Source organism: Sturnira hondurensis, unplaced genomic scaffold (genome assembly GCF_014824575.4).
Source record: "Sturnira hondurensis isolate 20B ecotype Veracruz unplaced genomic scaffold, ASM1482457v3 Scaffold0021354, whole genome shotgun sequence".
NCBI classification, from domain to species: Eukaryota; Metazoa; Chordata; class Mammalia; order Chiroptera; family Phyllostomidae; genus Sturnira; species Sturnira hondurensis.
The window spans coordinates 16499851-16524276 of NW_028093985.1; the positions used below are offsets into that span (position 1 = coordinate 16499851).

Below are 24426 nucleotides of genomic sequence, written 5' to 3' on the forward strand. Positions count from 1 at the left end.
ACAGTTTGTCATAAATATCAAGATTAAAAACTAGCTTAAGCAATAGAAGTAGGTAGCACTTACTAATGTGTAATGCCTAGAACTAAAATACAAAATGGAATAACAGGGGAGGAGGAGATTAACAAACTTTCCATGTACATAAATAAATGTATTTGTTAATAAAATTCACTACAAAGTCCATGAAGATTTGTTGTTAAAGCCTGGGGTTATTTCAGTTTTTCTAGAAGTGTATTTTGTTTTGTTGGTGTAATAAACATTCCTTACACTAAAAATGTAACAGTAGGTTTTCCTATAGGGATTTGAGTTTATTGGTATAAATTTAGCTGTAACCTTGGGAGTGAAATGGTGAATAATTTTGTGATTTCTCTTCTGGGTGGGTTCTAGGCTTCTGGGTGAAAATTACAGGTTTTATAATGTAAAGATCAATGGGTCTTGATTTCCATTAGACACTGCTACCACCCAGTTGGCAGTCTTGGTGACTTAGCCAATTCATATAAATTTTCTTCTTTTTGTCTTCAAAGTAATAAAAAAATTGTAACTATGTAATTCAGACTAGACAAAATTTTAATGAAACAATGCATATAAAAGTATTTGAAAACTATAAACTTCTCTACTTCTATGTGTTGTTGCTACTATAATAATCATAATTAGCTAAATAAGGTGTGAGTTTTAGTCAGGGATATGAAAATGATTGACTTTGAAGCATAAGATTGTTTGAATTAGGGATTTCTTACTTTTAAGACTCAAGATACCTTTAGAATCTTAAACTGAGTACCCCCGAGGTGCTTTGTTTATATATATATATATATGTGTGTGTATATATGTGTGTATATGTACACACACATATATGTAACCAAAAATTATTTATATATATATATATAAACAAAAATTGATATACATATATATATCAAATTACAAGGTAAACCAGGATTTTTTAAAGTATTTTTATTTATATATAATAATAAACCTATTACCTATTAGTATAAATAACATGTTTAATTTTAAAATATCTCTATATTTCAAAGACAAATATTAGAAGAAGGAGTGATGATATTATGAAAATTCTGTAATGTCTGGCTTACCAAAAGAGGATTCCCACGGCTGCTTCTGCATTCAGTCTGATGTGGCATGTTTCTTTAGGGGGAGTATTTGAAGAAAATTCATTCTCACAGAGATACGCGGTTAAGATAGAGAGAACATCATAAAGTGCCCATAAGTTCCTGAGGACCTCAAAGTGTTTTCTCACCACACTGAAGAACTTTTACATTAGAAAAAGAGAAAATTGAAAGGATTAAGAATATTCGATAACACCACTTAACTCCTTATTTCTAAGTGTTTTTGTATAAGGGTGAGTGTAAAAAGGATATATTGGCTGATGGCAGTCACTCTACCCCAACCTGTACCCTTTACTATCAGGAAGTAGTTCTTTGATTATAAGGGAAAATACAGTTTTTGATATGGGAAAAGAGCTATGGTGACTGACTGAATTCAGAGGAGTCACACCTTAAAAATACAAGGTAATGTTAGGAAATTTGACTTGCTCTTAAACGAGTCTTCTGAGAATCAAGTAGCGTGTTCTAAATAAAGAAACATTTATCTTTATTGTCCTTCAATTAGGAGAGGGGCCATCATAGGATTTCTGGTTTCATTCATGGATTTTGTCATTAGGTTAGCTGAGATTTAAGATATTGCATTACCCCATTTGTTATGTGAGACATTTTGATTTAGAAACTTTCACTCATCACTCAGGGGCCAATGTCAAGGGCCTTGATGTGAAGTATAAATTAATAATTGGCCTGTTGCTTATAACTAGAGTAGGTGGTAGAGTAGAGACTATTTGGTCTGATTTAGGCACTATAAATATAAGTGGTTGATGTGACACAGAATTTGACCTTTCCCCCTAAATTTTCCATAAGCCCTCACAATGCTGTGGAAAGGAAGCTTTTATTATTTTCTTCCTTTACAGATAAAGAACTTGAGACTCACAGAGGTCAAATGTCTTCCTCAGTATCCCTGAACTGGTAAGTGGCAGGACTTGATGTTGTTTGCACCGTCATCTGCCTTTAGAGCTCTGCTCTTTGTCCCGGGTCATTTTTATAGATCTTCAGGAACGGGTGATTTCTCATTGTCAAGCATTTCCTGAGGTGAGAAGTGGAGGGAAGCCTGGTCTTTGTGAATAGGTGCCTGAATTATGTCTGTGAAATCTGTCATAAACAATAGCTGTTATGGAGAGACTTGTTTATAATATTCAAGACTTCAGGAATCAGATATACAGCTGAGAAAAGGTTCAAGATTTCTTTATTCCATTTTTGGTATCAAAATTATCAAATATAAAAACCTAAATACACAGAAATACAGAGTGCCAAAGTTGGTTGGCTGTGGTATAATCAGCACTTCAGGAGAAAGACTTACTTCTTGGAGGCAAAGGCAAATTTGACAGTTAAAAAAAATACCATGAAAACTGAAGGTGGCTGGTTTGCTGGTGATTTTGGAGTGGTGATTTGGTTGATTCATTAGTGATCTACATAGATTCAATCTAATTTTAACCTTTTGACTTTGTATAAACTTTTGTGGAAGAAAACTTACTTTGGTCTTGTTAGGGAAATGAACAAAGTGTAAAGACTATAGTAGGTACTGATCACTTCTCTCAGAAAATATGGGTGAAGGTGGTGATAAAAGAATGATAATGTTGCCTTCTCTACATTTAAGGACAAAGTAAATATTTTTCAGGGCTCTAGAAGTGTCTTGCAACAACTTGCACTTTACAACATTTTCATCTTTGAAAAAGCTGGTTTTAAGTTTTCACAATGTATATTGCCGGGGCCCAGCCTCAGCAGGGCTCAGAGTCCTTGAAGGATGGACGGCACAGATGAGAAATGAAGAGTCAGACACTCGATTGGATGCCGGAGAATGGCCGGCCTCTGTGGGTCTGACTGAACTCTCAGAGTTCGATTTAAGCTTTATTTTTATAGAGATTGATACATAATATTAAAGGAGCAGGTGCATGGCATGAAGGTATGTTAAACAGAGGTTATTTTGACCAGGAGAGTCATTCATTAATTAGACAATTAGAACTAGCTGTATGAATAGAGCTTTTGATGTCCTGCTTTTCTTATCTAATTCTACTTGATATATATTTTTGTCCAAGGTAGAGGAGGGGCTGTTACTTCATCAACTTTTAGATATTCAGGGGCTACTTCATCAAGGGGGACTTCGTTCTCTGGCCAAGAAGTTATTTTGTACAACTTCATTGGAATTATGCCGATCATTGCACCTGAAATGCAGATGTCTAAAAATCCCACCTATTAATCTAAAAGTCAAACACGCAAGGAGAGATAGACAGAAAATCTAGCCACGGTCGCCCCTGGTGTGCAGATGCATCTCATCCATTCCGACTGTGTATTTATTAATGGACCTTTGTGAATATATCAAATTCGAATTCTATCGTGATACAGAGATCCCAGAATTTACTCTCATTTCCCTTCTAGGCATGGAGTAGACCATTTGAAACAGGAGCACATAAACTACACACACATGTGTATTTACACATACTCTTAAGAATTTAGAAGCAGATTTTTTTTAAAAAGCACTACAACAGAAACTGAAAAGCCACTCTGTGGCATAGTACTAATGACTCACATACTCGGGTCTTCCTGTCCTTTGTTCCAGGCAACCAATGTTAAGAATAAGCAGTTAGAGTCTCTTACATGAGATAACTTAAGCCTCGTAAGCAATAATGTATGTAGACTTTGCTTTTTCCCTTTAATCTCTATTAAAAATATGTGATATTCTGCAAAGTTAAGTTAAAGCTTTTTATTGGTGATGTCACCCATTCCCCTCAGAAATTCTAAGTATTATCAAGTTTGTTCCTTTCCTTCCTTCTTACTTTCCTCCTGCCTCTCTCATTGTTTTCTCTAAATAGTATTACCACTCTGAAAACTTTGCATCAGAATTAAGACTAGAAGTGGTCATGCTTACACAACATATTTCTTTGCAACTTTGTCTTTTTTTAATAAATGGCATAAAAATGTTAGTGTGTCAAACAGGAAATAAATATAACAAAGGTAAAGTATATATTAAAAAAATAAGTACATGGACTAGTCAGTCACAGAAGGGTTTTTATGGTATTGAATATTGAAAAGCTTTCCTGAAATTTTTTTCACTCCTGATAAAGTGAGCATTTAAAGATATTTTCAGAAAAATCACAAGAAAATTGCATTTTTGGAATTTCCTACATTGTTGGTGATAGTTATGGCTTAAAATATACATATATACACTTACCTTAGGATGGAAGAGAGTATGAGAAGCTTATTTTTTTCATGTGATACATTATAAAATGCATAAAATTATACAACACATGCTTATTTCTGCCATCAAGAAAGCCTACTATAGAGACTTTTAGTTAAGGATTTTATTTTATTTTGGGCACAAAAAAGTTCTCTAAGCTAATTCTAAATAAAATGTAGATACGATATTTGGTCTCAACTACAGAAACTCTTAAGGATGAAAAAACAGTCATTTAATGACAATACAAGTATAACAGCTTTCTTTTTTCTCCAAACTAGATTACTACAGTATGTGTTTCCAATTTCACTTAACTATTTTAAAGAAATCATCAAGGCTATGGTTTATTCATTATTTTCATCTTACAGTTTTCTTATTTGACTTCTTATGATTTTTCATTACATTAACAACCTGCAAAAAAGTTAAAGTGCTATGGATAACCAGAAACACCACTGGATGACTTGGAAATATCATGTGGGATCCTGAGCCTTGGCTGTGCTGTATCTGTATAGTCACAAGGCACCCAAATAAATACATAGTGCCCTTTTATACTGTAAGAAGTTGGAAAGCTTTTCTCTTGCAGTTAATGTTGCAACTCTGAGCCCAATCAATATTTAGTCAGTAGCTCATAGAAATGGTGGTACACCTCATTTTTCAACAGTGTTTTAAATATAAAATATTAAATCATTTTGTGAAATATAACAATATTTCCATTGCAGATTTAATGTGACAAGATGGTATTTTGTACTGTTTTTATTAACAGCATAACAAATGGCGAGTAATAAATTCAGACATAGGGCAGACAGACTTAGGCTGTCAGAAGTGCTGGGTGGCTGTGTCTGGTTATAAGAACACAAAACCAATAGCTGGAATACATGGGGGAAATCTTTTTCTTCCTGCCAAGAAGTGACAAATATTTTAGGGTATCATTTTTTAGTTCTTTTCTCTGTGATGTTGTTACTACTCATATAAAACATATTTTCCAGAATGCTTAATTATAATATCATATGCATATAAATTACTCCCAAATTCCATAGAAATTGGACATTTCTAATATCCTTATTTGCCACTGTTTAACTATGGACATTTTGAAGGGAGAAACTCTATGTTATGCATTCTCTTATTTTTCAGGGTACCTAGAGAAATGTTAGACATAAATGCTTACTGAAAGAACGTGAGGCAGAGAACTAACGGGAGTGTTAGAGGCAGACTTATATTAGGGTTCTGCAGTTGCCACTTACTGGTTATGTTTGTTTGAGCAACTTAATTGAATTCAAAGACGGCAAAACCAATTGAAAAAAATCCAAAATATTTTTGTTAAATACTTCTAGAGCAACTGAATATCTATTTGGAAAAAGGAAAGAAAGTTGATCCCAACTCTGCACTATATGCACAATTTAATTTGAAATGAATGTAAACATAAATGCTCATATGATAAATATTCCAGGAGAAAATACAAGTAAACAAAGATTTCTGAGACAGGTCACAGAAAGAATAATCATAAGTTACACTTTTTTAACATTAAAATCTTCTGATCATCAAAATATACAATTAACAAAATAAAAAGGCAAAGACATAGACTAGGATAAAATATTGTTAAAATATATATTTAAATTATATCCAGAATGGTTTCATATTCAGAATACATAAAGATACCTTAGTCTCAACAATAAAACAGAAACAACACAAAAATTATTTAAAAACACACTTCACAAAAAATATGTGTGTTATGGCTGCATCATGCAGGTGAAAGTAACCGGAAACAAAGAGCAATCCCATGTATTGAATGAAGACTGTATACCCAGCAGAGCGTGAGCTAGCTTCACCAGTTTGAAAGTAGGTGGCTTCCCTCCCACATCTCTTTTTTTGAAAGGGAATTCTGACTAAGAGATTATTATTCTAATGGACAAGACTTTACTCCAGCAGAAGTCTATTGCGATTCTATATGTAATAATTATTTTCTATACGCTTTGTGTTCAGAGTTTGCAGCTTTATTGGGCCATATGGTCTGTTCACAACATTTAACTATGCATGACTTAGTATTTGAAAGGTGCCACTTTCTGACTAGGGCCAGGGCTTGATCATATGACCTACGTTCAGCTAACTGGATTGTTTCCCCCAATTTTGAAACTTTAAGGAATGAATAGAAGATATAAGAACAAAAAGAAACTATTTTTGGTGGCAGTGGTAGACAAAGAGTACAGCATATCAGCAACGTGGGTTAGTGGCAGCAGTTCTAAACTGCATCTTAAACAGATTCTTTTTATGTTGGTTGTTAGTGTTTCTTTTCATATCTTTATCTCCGTCTACTTTCCTAGCCTGGTTCTCCATAATTCAATGTGCTACCTACTAGCCTTCTAACAAATGCCTTTTCTACTATGTTTTCCAGAGCCAGTTCTGTTTTTTTTGTTGTTGTTGTTGTTTTTGCACCAAAGCACCCAGATTGAACACTCCTATAACACTCCTTGTTCCTGTATTGAACACTCAATACAGTTGAGCAATATGTTTTTAAGAAATAATCTAGTTGACTGGACATGAATTATTCTCAAATATCTATCCCCAACAATTTTTAACTGCTTCATTAGTTTGCTTCCAACTGCAGTTGGTTAACTTAACTGCTCAACAATACTTTTCCATGTGTCCTCTACATGAAAATCCAGGGGGTGGGGGAGGTGGGTGGGGTTTGCTGCACAAGCTCACTCCAGGGCATTACAACACGTTCACTGAATTAGAACTTTTAACAAGTATTCAGGTTAATGTCAGAGGTTTAAATGCACTGCAATATATGTAGATTTACTAGCTTTGATTTCAAGTGAGTTGTTTTTCATCATTCTATTTTCAGTGCAGATATGCATGAGAATATTGTTTTTTAGCATATCCAAAAATGTGTTGTTTGAGAGTAGCCCAATGTAACTCAGTTGCTTTATTTTAGACTACTATTTGCAAAAAAAGTAATAAAAATGATAAAAGGTCTTTAAAATATGGCAATGTGGGCTGGTGGAGGATTAGGAGACAGCAGGAGAGTGGACTAAGGACTGCCTAAATAATTCTCTTAATGAATGGGTTTTGTGGGAAAAGATGACCAGCTATTTTTCATCTCCACTTAAGTTACAATAAATATAAGTAGACTGTTCTCAGAATAAATGTTAGAAGTTGGGGATGAGGTGAATAGAAGAAAGTGAAAATAGCTTCCCCATACAGCTTTAAATGTACAGTAGAATAGTAGAATGAACAGACTAAAGGACAATGAAGTGACTTAAATTATCTACTCGGTTTCCTTTAAGACCTTGGAGCCCTGAATTCAGAATCTGAATGGAACATCCAACTTCTCAGCAGCCAATGAAACTATATTAAGGAGCACATTTACCGCTGACTTGTTACTGAACTTAAAGAGAGCTGATGAATGGTAGGCAAAAGGAGGCCATCTTTTGATGTTCTGAAAACAAAGCCAGTTAAGAGGGTCAGCAGATCTGTGATCATAATGGAGCAATTAATAACACTGTAATTAAAGCCATATCAAGCATTTCCATTCCATTCCATTTCCATTCTAATGTTTTTCATGGGTTCAAACTCAGCTGTAAATATTCATTCTAGGCTAAAGGTTGGTATACAGGGATCAGCAGGATAGGGGTGAAGGAGAAAGATTTTTAAAAATTTATTTACAAAACTATGAAACACAAAATATAGCCAGTAAGGTCTGTCGAGGAAATAATAAATGATACATTCTTCCCAAATTAGCATGCATGGCAAACCTGGTGCCATAGCCATGGTGACAGAGCACATTTGTGTTACACATACTGGGAAACCAAAATAAACTAACTTGAAGTTAATCCTGTAAGTAGTGTGTCTATTAAACAGAGAATATTTAGATGTTACTATAAACATATTTAGTGTTCTTAAATATTTATTTGCCCAAGAAATTTAGATGACTCCAATGAAATGGCAAAATGTATATGAGCACAGTGGGGTTAGTTACAAAGATGTTATCACTTTTTTCCCCTCAGAATCCTTTGATAGATAACTTTAATCTAAACTCCCTCATTTCTGTGAATGTTAGCACTTCTTTAAAAACAGACTCTGTATTTGTTAATAATGATATAATGATTTATTATGATACATATTTATTTTATACATATTCCAGTTTTATATCATAAAAGGTATGCTTAATAACTCATAAAGGAAACAAATAAGACATTAAGACCTACTATGCACCAGGCATGTCTAGAGGCTCATTTTCAACTTTATAGTAATTATAATTTGAATTATTTTTATTTTTAATTATTATATTCACATCCAAATATAATTGACTTTATAATTTTATTGCTTTAATTTCCATTACTTTGTTATTATTACTTTTTTATTTTGTGCTGCAGGAACTCAAAGCTCTTTGCTTTTATAGTGTGGTAATACTACTCAGTGAAGGTCCAGTTTGCTCAATCTCATCTAATCCATAACCTTGTGTGTTTTCTTCAAGATGTTTTATTTATTTATCTTTAGAGGGGAAGGGAAGGAGAGAGGAAGAGAAATATCAATGTATGGTTGCCTCTCATGAGTCCCCTGCTAGGAACTGGCCTGCAACCCAGGCATGTGCCCTGACTGGGAATTGAACCACAATCATGTGGTCCGCAGGCCTGCACTCAATCCATTGAGCTACACCAGCCAGGGCAACCTTGTTATAGTCAAAATTATAAAACCAAGTAAGAAATCTGATTGAAAGCCATTTCAGATAACTTACATATGGAGGAAAATAAATAGTATATTGAATATATATTGACAAATATCCTGAAGAATAATTAGCAAGCTGATAAACGTGATTAGAGACAGGAGACAAGTTGGCAAGAACCAAGATTAAACATGATAATAAAATGACTCTAAATTTACTTGTTATATTTTACATTTTTATAGGGAGAATGGGTTTATGTAACTGTGTATTTGAATAAACTTAAGCAATAAAAATTGAAAGGAAAACTTGTTCTAGGAAATCTACCAGTTAAATGAATAGAAGATGTGAAGTAAAGTTGTACACATGATGTAATACCATCTGTCTCCTTTTATTTGCCATTGCACATATAGTTTAAATGACTGTCTAATATATGTCAATTCAATATGGATATAGAAACCTATTACACCAACTAAAAACACTCCATTGATGTAATAAATAGTTTCCACTTAGTAATCCAAAAATATTTTGCAACTCTCGTAGACCTAGTCAATAAACTTCCTCCCAGTGGGTGGTTTACTGCAATTTGGGAGGAAAGGTTGTAGTAGATAATGGATTGGACACATCTTGTGGTTCTATCCTTTTCTCATCCACCATTCCCCTCACACGTACTTTAAACTGTGCATGAGCCTGCTACCTTTGTCAGACAGTTATCCCATTAACAAACTTGGGAATGCCAGCCTCAGTAGCCGTTCTCTCTGCCTCTAAGTTATCAGCAGGAGGAAGGTGGCGGTTATTAAAAGTTAGCCTAGAAAAAGTGAAAAGTAGATTTCAGAGGCTGTGGACATAGGTAGGGGTCTGTGAAATAGGTCCAAGCCTAGCTGGCCTGAATTGAACAGGCCTGAATTATTCTATCAAAAAAAAAATTCTGAAAGAGAAATTGCCTCTCATGTTCCAGTTTAGATACAAATGTCAAGAGTTTAGCCAAATAATATGAGACATTATTGGTACCCACTTGCACTCAACACGAGAACTGGAAAATTTTAAACAACCCCTAGTAGAAGGAGTTAAAAAACGAGTATGGAAACCTCCAAGTACAACCTAATGAACTCCACCTTCCTGAAGCACCTCACTCAGTCAGTCGATGACTGTTCATGCATTGAACATCTACCCTGCACTCTGTGTCTTTTGTGATACCAAGACTGAGGGTACAAAAATAGATTGGCTATCAAGTAACATTCATATTAATGATCATTTAAAAACACATTTTTCACTTTAATCAGAATTTTCTATTACGACCTGCATTTTATAATCTATTTTGTCTGGTATCCCAACTTTTTTTGTTGTTGTTTCCATTTGCATGAACTATTTTTAATTCCTTTTCCTTTCAGTGTCTAGGCGTTTTTTGGTCTGACATGGGTCTATTGTTGACAGCATATATACAGGCCTTGCTTTTTTTTTTATCAATTCTGCCAGCCTATGTTTTTTTTATTGGAGCATGTAATCCATTTACATTTAAAGTAATTATTGATAGCTATGTAGTTATTTTCATTTTATCAATTTTTTTCTGGCTGTTTTGAAGTTCTTCTCTGTTTCTTTCTTATTCTGTTACTCTATTCTTGTATGTTGATGGCTTTTTAGAGTATATAGTTGTATTTTTTCCCTTTACTCATGTATCTTGTATAGCACTATAGATTTTTGGTTTGTGGTTAACTTGTGCTACATACACACCAAGCTATGTATATAGAAGTGTACATTAAGTAGCTGGTATCTTAATTTCAAGCACATTCTAACATCACTATAATTTTAACTCTCCCCTCCACATTTATTTTTTGTTATGTTTTACTTTTGTATGTGTGTGCTTATGTGTATCCTTTAACATATTTAATTAAACATAATCTTCCTACTTTTTCTAACATTTATATTAGCTTTACAGTTGGTTGAACCACTGCTTTTTCTACATATTTGCCTTTGTCAGTAAAAATTATTTTAGTATATTTTATTCCTATTTTTTATCTTTTTTTCTTAAAGACATCATGTCTTATAATACAGGCTTAGTGGTGATGAACTGCTTTAGATCTTTCTTGTCTGGGCAATTCTTATCTCCCCTTCAATTTTAAATCATAGCTTCACTGGTTAAAGCAATCTTGGTTATTGGTCTTTGCTTTTCATCATTTTGAGTATTTCATGATAATTCTTTTTGGCCTACAAAGTTTCAGTTTAGAAATCAATTGGCGGTCATATGGAAGTTCTCTTTTATGTTATTAAGTGCTTTTCTCTTTTTACTTTTAAGATTCTTTCTTAATCTTTGACATTCTAATTATGATGTATCTTGGTGTGGGACTCTTTGAATTCATCTTGTTTGAGACTGTGCTTCCTGGACTATTATGTATATTTCTTTCTCCAGATTTGAAAAGATTTTCATTATTATTTTTTGAAATATGTTTTCAAACCCTGGCTCTCTTTCTTTCCCTTCTGGTATCCCTATAATGTGAATGTTGGTACACTTAATGTTGTCCCAGAGTGTCTTTAAACTGTCCTCATGTAAAAAAAACAAAAAAAAAACAAAAAAAACAACGTTTTCTTTTTGTTGTTCTGATTGGTTGTTTTTTGTTACCTTGTCTTTTAGATTGCTTAGTCAATCCTCAGCTTTATCTAATCTGTTCTTGAGTCCTTCTAACGTACTCTTCATTTCAGTATTGTATACTTCATATCTGAGTGGTTCTTTTTTATGTTTTATATCTTCATTTTTATGTTTTCTACTCTTTATTGAAGTTTATACTGAGTTTTCATATTCTTCCCTTAGGTCTTTAACATTCTTATAACCTTTGTTTTGAGTCTGGCAGATTATTTGTCTTCATTTCATTTATTTGGAGTTTTATCCTTTTCTTTCATTTGAGACATGTTCTTTGTCTCCTCATTTTGTCTGATTCCCTGTCTGTTCCTGTGTATTAGGTACAGCTGCTCTGTCTCCCAGTCTTGGCAGAGTGGCCTTATGTAGTTGGTGTCCTGGGTGACCTAATGGTGCAGTTTCCCTGGTTACCTGAGCTGGGTGCTTCCAAGGTGTTCCTTGTGTTCGTTACTTGTTCCCTCCTGTTTTTTTTGTGCATGGGTTGCTGCTGACACCTCTGTGGGTAGGATTGGCCCTTATTCTGACTGTCTGTATGTACTGGCCATGACTAAATTGCAAAAATTGTTCTGTGGGCGCTGACCCTTAGAGCAGGAGTCTAGTTAGCCAAGTTATAGGGCCAGCCAAATTCACCCTTTGGGTATGTTATTTCGGGAGCTGGCTGGATTGTGATCTAAAGATAGCCACCAGTTGTGTTGGTTCTGGGGCCAGTTGTGAGGGACTCTGATGAAGATCAAGGTCAACCACCACTTTTGCCTGTCTTGGGGCTATCTGATAGGGTCAAGAAAGTGACCCAGTGTTGGTTTCCACTAGTGCTGTCTTTGGAAGACAAGTCTGGCTGCCACTAGTGTCACGCCTGAGACCCTTTCGTGTGCACCATGTTGTCAGCTGAGGCTGGGTGCCATTTGTGCCCAGTTTGTGGTTATTTTGCTGAGGCTATATTCCAAGCCAAGACTGGCTGCTGCTTATGCCAGGCTTGGGGCTACCTGATGGGACTTAATAATGCAAATTCTGACTTGACTTTGCTTGTACTAGGCTTGAATTAGCTTAGCCTGAGATACAGGGTGCATGCAGATCAGCTGCTGCTTGTTTAATGTTTGCGAACATCTGATCATTTTAGGCAAGTCCATAGTACAAGTTTGGGCAGACTGCTTGTTTGGAGGAGCTGCTGGAATAAGTATGGCTGTGTGTGCAAGTTGACTGGGGCAGGGTCTCAGGGGCTTACTAGTGCAAGGCAAATGATATTAAGTTAATGGGAAACAAGTTTGGCACCCATTTGCACTGGGCAGGCTGGGTAGGGTAAGACTCAACAAAGCAGCAATGATGTCTATCAGCACTTCCATCTCTGGAATGATTTTTCCAAGCCCCTACCCTTCTAATCCTCATGCTGAGGGTAGGTAATTTAGTTCCTCCCAGTATGTCCCTGGCATTTTGCAAGCTGCTGACTCCGCAATGAAGCCCAGAATAAATCAGTTTGTGGGCGAGTGTATCTGTCCTTAGGCCCTTTTAAGACCTGTAGCACCTCAGTCTTGAGTAGTTCTCAATCTCACTCAGACTCAGTTGCTGCAGTTATTTACAGCAAGTATGCCTCTTCTTCCTACCACTGGAGGCCTGGGCTGGGGAGCTTGGTATGGGATTGTGACCCTTTGCTCCTCAGTGGGGGTCACTGCATCCAAGATATCCTTCCTGATTCTTTTTTTGTTTTGTTTTGTTTTGTTTTATTTTATTATTGTTCAAGTACAGTTTTCTTTCTTTTAACTCCCATCCCATCCTTCCTGACTCCTAACTACCACATCATGAATATGGGGCCAGCCCATTCTGCATCTCTGCCCCCACCTACCAGTCTTGATGTGGCTTCTTCTTTATACCTTTATTTATAGGACTTCTATTCATCGAGACTTTAGGTGGTTCTTAATAATGGTTGTTCTATAATTTAATCTTGTGGTCATGGAAGGAGGCAAGCACAGCATTTACCTACTCTGCCATCTTGACCAGAAGTCCTCTGAGGAATTGAAATTTTCATATAGCCAATTTTTAAGTCAGAATTTGTAGACCTTTGGAAAAGTACAAGTATGCCAACTATATTCAGAAATCATAAAATTTGAAAAATGTTTATAGTATCAATATTTCATTATCCAAACATAGCTTATATGTCTAATTTCCCTTGAACAAACAATACTAAATGGGTGCTCTGATGAATGCATAATAAAATTATTTTTAAAATTAGTTTATATGAATTCCCAACCATATAACTAATTAAATAATAAAAAGTAAACTAAGGAACTTAAAAATATTCAATAGTATTTGGTAAAATTTCAGATATTCTAAGAAAAGTTTTGCATTTGTATGTTCAGTTATGACACTATTCAACCTTATACATATCTTTAGTACTTTATCATTCACAGATAATCACTACTAAATACCAGATTCTAATGTTGTCAAGGTTTGTGATTAAATAGTATAATATTCTCTTTCAAGTGGGCTGATTGTCTACCTGATTGTGGCTCTGGGAGTAAGGTTCTAGAAATGGGTATCTATTAAGTTTTATAGACTATTCATAAAAGCTTATAATAACCAGCTGGATCCTGTAAACTGCACGGTGGGTGTTCAGCTATATTTATCATCAACTCTGTAAACAATGTGTACACTTTCATTTTAGGTTAACTAGCAATAATCACTATCCAAATATACAATCTTATTGCTCCAAGACAAAGTTAGAAAAAGGCATAGGAAACCAAGAAAACAACATACCTATATGTTAGGGTTTTTCAAAGTAAAGTTGTTTATAAGCCCGTACACTTAAAACATATTCTTCATTTATATTTTTGTTTTGACATAACAAGAACTTTCTGCCATCCACAGAAGCCACTTTCTTATATTCATTATTATGAATGAGAACAAAATAATTCTCTCTTTTTAAGTTGTTCAGGCCAAAAGGTGCCAAAAGGCAAGTACATTTCTAAAGTAAAATTTCAAAATGGAAAAATCATCCCTCTCATTAAATATTAATTGAACATGTGTGAAAGATTTTATTACTTAACTCATTAATTGAGGCAATAAGAAACATGTTACAACTTGTTGGAATGAGAATTTGACTTAGATTTACTACTACAGGGCAATGTTCACTCACATTTTCATGAACATGAATTGGTTGTATTATCAGTTTTATGCAATTTTGTTTTTATGCCATATGTCAAAGACAATTAAAAATGCACCCCTTCTCAGAATTAGATGATCCCCAATAACTCTACTAGTCAAAATGAGCATTTTACTGAAAGGATAATCAGTATCATATTTTTCTTTTTTCTATATCTGATAACTTTGCTTGACAACCTTTTTTTTACTGCATATGTTCCCAGTGCACAAAATTTCACTTTATTCTCTACATGTTTTTAATAAATATTTGCTGAATGAAAAAGTGAAAGAATTCAAAGAAACCGGGTAATGTCTTTTTTAAACAAATACAAAAGAAACCCAAACAAACAAGCAAAGACAACTTCTTTTAGAATTAAAATATACAAATAATTTTAATAATAAAAAATATCAATCTTACATATTAGGTGTCTTAAGGTCATAATGATAATATAAATATATGTTAGAATAAGTAATCAAAAAATTTGGCTTATTTAGCAATTGTTTCATTATCTAAAGTGTTTACTGATGAAATCCTTTCAAGCACTTGCTTTATGGTACATTAACAGTGGAATTCATGGTCAGAAATCATCCATCTTTGCCCATGTACCACTTCTTCTCCCAGAGCCAGTTAAGTCAAATGCGGTCATATCCTTTTAAATAGTCATTTTTCTTCAGAAAGTTCAAATTATTTTCAGTGAACTTTCATTTCTTGAAGAAATCAAAAGAATAGGGAGAGAAGAGCAAGGAGAAGAGAAAATAATGGGAAAGAAGGTTTATTATTTCAGGGTTAATCTGGAAATAACAATACTTTGGAGATGAAATAACCTTGTTCTCCATATAGGTTTGGTGGAAGTACTTTTATTATGCACAGTTAAAGTCGGCTTTGGGTAGACTTTATAAAGTTCAAATTGCTCAAATAAGTAATGCAAACAAAACACATATTTGACATCAAGCAGTTACCTAAGGAAATATCTAAGTATAGATGATTGAAGCAAATATGTGAAGGTTTTGAAGTTGAATCTGAAAATCCATCTGTTTGAATAATTTTTAAAATAAGCAAAGAAAATGCTTTGTTATTGACACTTTTTATTTAATTGATATTTTTAATTTTCAGGATTTTTAGTTTCTTATCCAAAAGTATTGTATAAATTTACCTATGGTGTAGGGTAATATATTTTTAAAGAGAAAATTCATCCAGGATGTCATATTTTTGACCAAGATGTTCTCAAAGAGCTATGGCATGCTATTTCTTTCAAAATGCATTATAATTATTTTTCAAGTCTCTTATACATTATTTGTAGAGAGGTATGCATAAATACGGTTAATTACTCATTCAGTTCATGCTGGCACAAATGTGCAGAGTCAGAAGCCGCACCATCTAAATGGCAAGCTCCTGCTGGTGTGCACAATGTGCAGAAGCTTCTAGTACAGGGATTGTGAAGCATCCCTTGACCTAATATGCAGCTTCCCCTGAGTCAGAGGGACAAGTTTGGGTTCAGAGTGCAAAGAAAACACAAACTCAATGATCATCTGTTAAAAAGAAAAACTTTTTGCATACAAGGAAGGAAATCATACATTGCCCAGTAGTAAACACTGGAGAGTGATGACATCTGAGGGTCAGGTCCAAATAAGACAGTTCTGAAACCTAAGACAAAAAGGGCTGATAAAGAAAATGTCACCCTGGCTGGTGTAGCTTAGCGGTTTGAGTGCAAGCCTGTGAACCAAGGGGTTGCCGGTTCGATTCCCACTTGGGGCACAAGCCTGGATTACAGACCAGGTCCCCAGTTTGGGGTATGTGAAAGGCAACCGCACACTGATGTTTTTCTCCCTCTTTTTCTCCTTCTCTTCCCCTCTCTCTAAAATAAATAAGTAAATAAATAAATAAATAAATAAGAAAATGTACATATACCTACAAGAAGCAAAAATGATGTAATTATGAAGAAAAAATGTATTTTTTAAAAACCTTCTAATAAATTAACCAATTCAACTATAGCAATTGAGACACAATTTGGAGAATAGTCATCAAACTCTGAAGTTGTTACCAACTAAAGATGAGTCCCAAGATCAATGTCTAACATTAAGCCAAATGTTTCATATTTAAAACAATAATAATAAGACTACAGAAAAACTGAAGCAAGATGTTACTAACATGCTCAAGAAATCTGTGCTTGGACCCTATTGTGAACAAATGGTTCAATTTTAGGTTAATTCATTTAGAAAACCTGTACAAGTCAAAGAAGAGAGTTCTGCAATGACAAACCTTCAACTGCTATCTGTAAAGCCACAAAGCTCAGGCATATAAACCAGCAATATAACAGTGAAAAGTTAGCTCCTCAAGAGTGATGACTACCACTACTTTTGGGAGAACTACATCTCAGAACAGACAACTCCTGCATCCTGCTATTAGAAGTTGCCACAATAATATTCAGAATGCCCAAGACTCCCTGAAACAAGACAGAACCCTGAAACAAGTAGAACCTCTGCCAAAGTTACAATTCACAAAGTCTCATGAGAAAGAATTATTAAAGTTAAATACAGTTTTATCTAGAGTCAAAGTAAAAAGAAAGAAAGAAGCAAAAAGAAATAAGACAATATCAAGCAGCATCGCATCTTAAATTATAGCCAGGCCTGCTTCATCTTCTAATACCAAACTAGTAGAAAAGTCAAAAACCATTGACCAGCACAGACATACTATAGCAAAACCAAGTGTTGACAATAGATCAGTTCAACCCAAAGAAACCTTGGAAGAGAGAAAAACTCATCTGAGTGACTGGAAGGCTAGCAAAGGAAGAGTGCTGCAAAGGCCTCCTAGCTCAGTGTTCCCAGCCTGAAACTGAAGAGCAAAATGAAGACCAGCTGGGCCCTTTTGGGCTACTATGACAGCAGAAATGAACAAAGATTATTTACTGAAAAATTAAACATGACATTTTGTGAATGTCTAAACCTGATTCATGAGGGATGGCTAAAAGAAGAAATACTAGACAGAATGAATGACCAGATTAAAAATATTCCAGATGCCCTGAAACTTTTTAACTATTGGATAAGCCTTGCTCATGCTGACTCACTCAGAAGTTCTTTTGAAAATATGATCTCAGTTTGTGAGAAGGACATTCTGGCAAGAGCCCAGCCTATTGAAGAAATGTGACATGCAATTGCAGATATTCTAGCAAAGAAGAGTGAAGAAAAAGTTAAATTTGGAGAAAGTTTTGTGGAGACTTGTGCAGCTAAGGAACAAACCCAACAAGTCAACAATGAATATATTGTCAACAATCTAGAGTCAAGAAAATGTGAAATGGAAAATAAACATCATAAAAATGTGGCTTTCAAGATTGTAAAAAAGAGCAAGTTTACCAAACAAAAGATCTAACCAATGATGTTAAAACCCCAAACACAGTAACCAGGAATGGTTCATTAATTAACTATAATGAGTCTAGTATAGCATACCTGTAAATTGTAAAAAAGCAAAATGCAGTTTGAAGAAAGAAATTCTCCATTTAAAAAGCTAAACCCTAATATCAGTTAAACATTCTCAGTGTTTTGAAGTCTTGACATCGAGACTTCTAAACAATAATTGAAAACAAGACTTCTAAACTACCATATCTTAAAAGACCATTATTCTTATGTGTCTTCACTGGAACAGTTAACAGAGTTGGGAGATGAAATTAATGCTTTTGTAGGCCACCCTTATGTGCCAGATATATTTGGAGACTAAAACAACAGATGAGAAATAAGTTACGCTAATAAATAAGGTTTTATTACTTCTGGGGTGCTTTGTTTGTTTGTTTTGGTTTCATGTCTCTTTGGTCAGGAGTGGCCAAGTACCTGAGCATTCATGGCAGTAATCTCCTTTACTAACACTCACATCGTAGGAGGTGTTGCCTTCAAAATACTAAAGCACTACATCCTACCTCGTTTATCTCAACAGACTAAGATTTTCTTTAATAGGTAGGTAAGGCAACTAGTTATTTACTCTGTTCCTTAAATATACTTAATAAATGTAATTCTAGTTTTGGTAGTACTTATAAAATAACTAGTAAACTTACTTTGTAATATAAAAACTGTTAAATCATGTCCCCTGAAACATGATATACGAGGTCTGGTTCAGAAAAAGTCCAGCCGTTGTTAACACAACAAGAATGGTTTGCATGACATCAGTTTTACCTGGCAGCCGAGGAGAGAGGACTGAAATGCACAAGGGGGAACAATGATGACTTCACTGTACTGGTCAGTAGGGGTGGTAGACATCATTGAGTGAGCATGTATTATGTGTGGTTGTTGCATTCAAACTGAGTGAATAGAACAGCAAATCTGCAACAAATTTAGGGTTAAGCTTGAACATTCCTCTGCATAAACTGTTAAGATGATTCAACAGGCCACAGCTATGGGCAACTTGTGATTGACAGCTTCATCACCATAGCATGCCCACTCATGCATCATGTCTCATTTAGGGTTTTTCGACAAAATATCAAATCACCCAGGTGACTCAGGCCCCCTACATCCAATATTTGGTGCCCTGAAACTTCTGGCTTTTCTCAAAACTAAAATCACCTTTGAAAGGGAAGAGATTTCAGACCATCAGTGAGATTCATGAAAATACAATGGGGCAGTTGATGGCAACTGAAGAACTGTATGAAGTCTCAAGGTGCCTACTTTGAAGGGGACTGAGGAGCCATTGTCCTATACATAGTGTTTCTTATATCTTGTACCTTCTTCAATAAATATCTCTATTTTTCATAGTACATGGTTGGATACTTTCTGGACAGACCTTATATGCTATATACAGTTCTGTTCTTCCCTCACACATAAGTATTGTGTCACTAATAAAATTGTTTATGTGTCTGAACTTACACTTAAATGGTACATAATCTCTACTAACTCTACATTTTCAAATAAGTAATTGGCCATTGTAAGAAATTAAATAATTCTAAAATTATGTGATATGATGTGATTGAAAATCACATTCATAGGCTCATTTGTGTTCATATATTTCACTTGTATAATAGCACCTTCTTTTGTCTTCTCATGTTCTGTAGAGTAGGATTTTTATTGTTTAAATTATGCCTAATATGTAAAAAACATTAAATATTTACATAATGATGTTTTGGTGCCATTTATTTTAAAAATATTCAAACCTTGCTTTTAGAAAACATTATGAGACTTGAAGTTTTCAACTATTAAAGTAAGTATGTGCTTAATGGTTATTTCCTTATCAAAAATAATCTACTTCTCTAAAATTATACTGTAATTTTTACCTTCCTTAGTTTGTTCTTTTCATACAATACTTTGTATGAGTGGCACAAATATGCCATTTTGAAATGAACTTCAAGCTGTCTTACAGTAAAATTAATAGCATTAATAACTATTAATTCGTTTTCATTAAATAATTAAGAGTTTCTGATTAAAAATGTTAGATGTATTTTACCAAAAGTAAACCTTTCCTTATTACTGATAAGTAAGGTCTTAAACAATATACTTATATCTGGGAGATGAAATAGAAGCTTTTACTCAAGACATCAAAGTGATGTCATAATTCTTTTATTTATAAAGTGTTATAAACACCTTGTATATTTTGATTATCAGGAACACGTAGTATTCATAATAAAACATCAAATGCCCTTTTGAAAAGACAAAAGACTATTAAAAGTCTTTCACAAATTGACTTTTATAAAAACACTTTCCAGTAGAATCAATACATGCATAAAGGAATAGAAGGCAGTTGATTTTAGAGTATGAAAAGGGAGTTTATGAAAACCACAGTATCCTACTGTGGTAAAGCAACACTCGTTTGGGTATTTTTTCAGGGGCTCAGGCATTAAATAAAATTATTTTGAAATTTTGAGTTAATGAGTGTCTTGTGGACTATATTATATTTTACTGCTTATTTGAATCACAACTATACCTTGAACATTAAATAGTTAGATGTAGAAAACTGGAATTGGGTAAAAGAATAAAGAATATATATTTAATTTAGATTCTTCAGGCAGTTGAGAGATCACATATTCTTAAAAGTATTTTTGACATATGGATATGGTTTAAGAATATGCCAAAACTACAGTATTATATTAGCAATGGTTATAATAAACTATATGAATTATATTCTTAAATAATTATTACTGCCCCATTTCCAAATTTTTAAATATAAAAACCATTTTAGTCACCCATTAAAAAAACAGTGTTTTGTATATCTTTGGTGATTTATAATAATTTGGAGATAATTTTCTGGACCCTTGAGCATGCATGGATAATATATAGGTGGGTGGTGAGTGGATATAGATAGGTGAATAGATATATAAATAAATAGATGGGTGGACAGATTGATGAGGGTGGACAGATGGACGAGAAGAGGAATTGGGATGGAGAAATGAAAGGAGGAAGGAAGAGAGAAAGAAAAAACTTAGTTTTTATTAATGAAAAGAGGCAAATGTTTATTATCTTTATATTTGTTAACAAAAGTGTTTAAAAAATGAAAACACTTTCCTGAGCAACAATTGTGCTTTACATAATTAAAGTTTAGGCAAAGACCCTTAAATCCTGAAATCTAAAATTTTTAAGCTAAATTTATAATGGTCCCAATTCTTTTACCTATACCTAACTATGGCGATATTTCATAACTATCCATTAGATGAAGCTACTACATAAAACACCAGACTCCACTTTAAGGACGTAACAGATGGATACTTCATACATTTTTATTGTTCAACAATCAAATCAGTCATTTTTCTTCAACACCTGTTCTTTCTGCAGAATTTTGCATCTTATCATCTTGTGTATGTTTTCATGTTTCTTTCAAGCAAGGAAACAGTAGTCATGAGGGTGGGTATAATTTACCTTCTGATATGTGACTGTAATCTCATCCTGGCCAGATCCTCTGTATTTTATTTCTTATGTTTCATAGTTCCATCTATTTCAGTACTCTATTTGCCACTAATCTTGTTTGGTTATGACTTTTATTCTCTGTTAACTGAACTTTAGCAGTAGTGTAATTCATCTGCCTACCTCTAATCTCAGCACATCCTTAAACCTGCTTATAGATTTAGATGTAATCATGTTACCTCTCAGCCCCTAAACCCAAGGGTATTGCCTATCATCCATGGAATAAAATACCATTGCAGTCTTTCTAAGGCCTGATCCTTCCCTACCTTTGTAGCCCTTACTCCCACTAACCCCATTCCCTGTATGTCCTATTTTTAGACAATTGAACGCTACTGGAATGGAATGTATTCCCCCCATCAAACCTTCAGATTAAAAGCTTTCTCACTTAATTTTATGGGCTCCACATCAAGCATCTTAGTAATTGTAGAACTTATTAAGTTAATAAATGCATGAATAAATTACAATGTTGTAAGAGAAGTACTTTCTAAGAATGTAACACCTACTTACATAAACAATAAATATTGGAATACACTAGATAAAATTATAAATAAATTCTGTTCCAAGTAGCATGAGCCTGGAGATGATTAATAAAATATATATTGCCTATTATCAAAAAATTGAAAACTTGGAGCTGCTGGGCAAGATAAAAATGAACAAGGATATGAAAAACACTACTGGTGACATATCTGTTAATTATTTAGAGAGGGCTTAAAATAATGCACTTCATAACAGTTTTCACATATCCTTTAAAAATATTTTTAAAGTATAATAATCTTTGGTGTAATAATATAATACTCTCTGTAAAATTTCACAAACTTTAGTGGACTTAAATTTGCAAAGAATAAAATATACTTGAAAGATTTTTCTACTTAAATTTTTTGAGTGAAACTTCAAAAATTATTAAAAATTAACCTTTTTTGTTAGCTATCTAAACCTCTTTATGGGCATTCTTTTAATGATGATTGAATAATTTGTCTTAAACTGAAAAGAACATAAGCAATCATGATGATTTTAACATTATTCAAAAAACAACAGAAGAAAATCAATGGAAGTGTCAAAAATAAGCCTGAATAGAAAAGAGACATAAAAATGATCTGATCCAAGATGGCTACAGAGAAGGTGGGAGCTCAGTCCTCTTGCTCCCAGACCTGGACCAGTCTCACAGCTAAACCACAGAGCAACCAACCCGAAAATCCAGTGGAAAGTGAGTGAGAGCGTGTGTGAGCGAGTGTGTATGTGGACAAGAGTGCATGGGTGGGAAAGAGTCTGCCGACTTTCAGGGCACGTGGGAGCGGGTGGCCCAGACTCTCCTAGTGGAGAGCCGCTGCTTCTCCCCCCCTCCCCCCGCCGCCCCAGCACTTTTGGCTGTGCAGGTTCAGAGCAGATGTGGATCAGCCCAGGAGTCGTGAGCCTGTGCTGTTGGGGGTGGCAGTGGAGAGAGAGAGCAGGGGAGGAGCTGGCTGCAGAAACATCACCATGGAACCAGACCTGCCAGAGGCTGAGAACCAGTGGAGGGAGCAGCAAGAGCACCCCACCACTGCCCATGTTATAGTATTGCCATAAGACTCTTCCCAGCACCATCTAGGAGATATTCAGAGAGAAACTTCATCTAAAACTGCCAGAGGCTCTGAAAGGATATGGCCAGCTCTGACCAAGAGAGATTTAATGATTTTGGGGGAGGAGGAGCAATGGAGAACAGGCTCCCTGGAGCTCAGTGCTGCAATGTGGGGGCTACACAAAATCTCTTTTAAAAGGAGCTGAGGCAAGTCTTGGCAAGGGCAGGCAAGGTGCGTGTGTGTGTGTGTGCGTGCGTGTGTGCGCGCGCACGCGCGTGCAGCAGCCCTGAAAACAAAGAACTCAGAAGGATAGAGTCACATTAAGGGACTGTGGAACCCAACCCAACCCAGACTAGTTGGCAAGCAGGGGACTATACAGAGTGGAGAATTTGGGCCTGCGTCTCCAGTGAGAAGGTGGCAGGCTAGGGACTGGGCAGATAGGAGCTGGACATTTGCTGCAGCCAGGGAGGTCCCCTCACAGACAGGTAAATCCAACCCCACTTGTGAGATTGCTTATGGACTCTGAAGATCAGTGGGGCCAGGCTCAGGAGCCCACTGCTGGGCACAGTTCCACAGGGGAAAGAAGAAAAATAAAAGCACTATACTTTTATTTGATGCAACCTATTCTATTTATTTGTTTATTCAGTTGTTTCATTATATAAAATATTTTGGGATATTCAGATCTATTTGTAGTAGATGGGAATCTAGAAGAACATTTAACTGAAAAGCATTTTTCATACTCCATCTCCAGTTACTCTTACCTCTACCAGCTATTTAGTCTTTCTCTACTTCATTTTTTCCCTCTTTTCCCATGTTTCCATAATTTATTTATAACTATTTTTGTAAATATACCCTCCCTTTTCCCTATATCTACAGCTTCTGACACAGAAGTTAATAACTTATCCCCAGATTTGCAGTATATATACCCTAAGACATGTTATATTACTGTCTTCAAGTATATAAAAGCCCATTACATTAATGATGTTAGCTTCATGCTAGGTCAAACTAAGTATTTCCCCATTAGTGAATTTCACTTGTCTTGCAGATGTAATAAAAGTATTTTTAAAACTTTTTCACATCATATATAATTTAATACAAAATTTTCATAATGTAGTCAAAAGTGTAGATTATTCAAATTAATTTCTTGATGAAATTCAGGCTCTAGGCTACATAATTTTACTAACAGCTATAGTATTTGCACTGTTCTTAGTATGTATTATTACTCATAGTACTGTCTGCATTTTACACATGTGAAAACTGAAGCTTGCTAATTTATGTTATCCAGTGTT

The 24426-nt window shown here is 34.7% G+C and overlaps 1 pseudogene; it reads left to right on the top strand.

Moving 5' to 3' along the window:
• Window positions 1-16311: 16311 nt before the first annotated feature.
• Window positions 16312-18439, top strand: LOC118977456 (cytoskeleton-associated protein 2-like; annotated as a pseudogene).
• Window positions 18440-24426: the final 5987 nt, after the last annotated feature.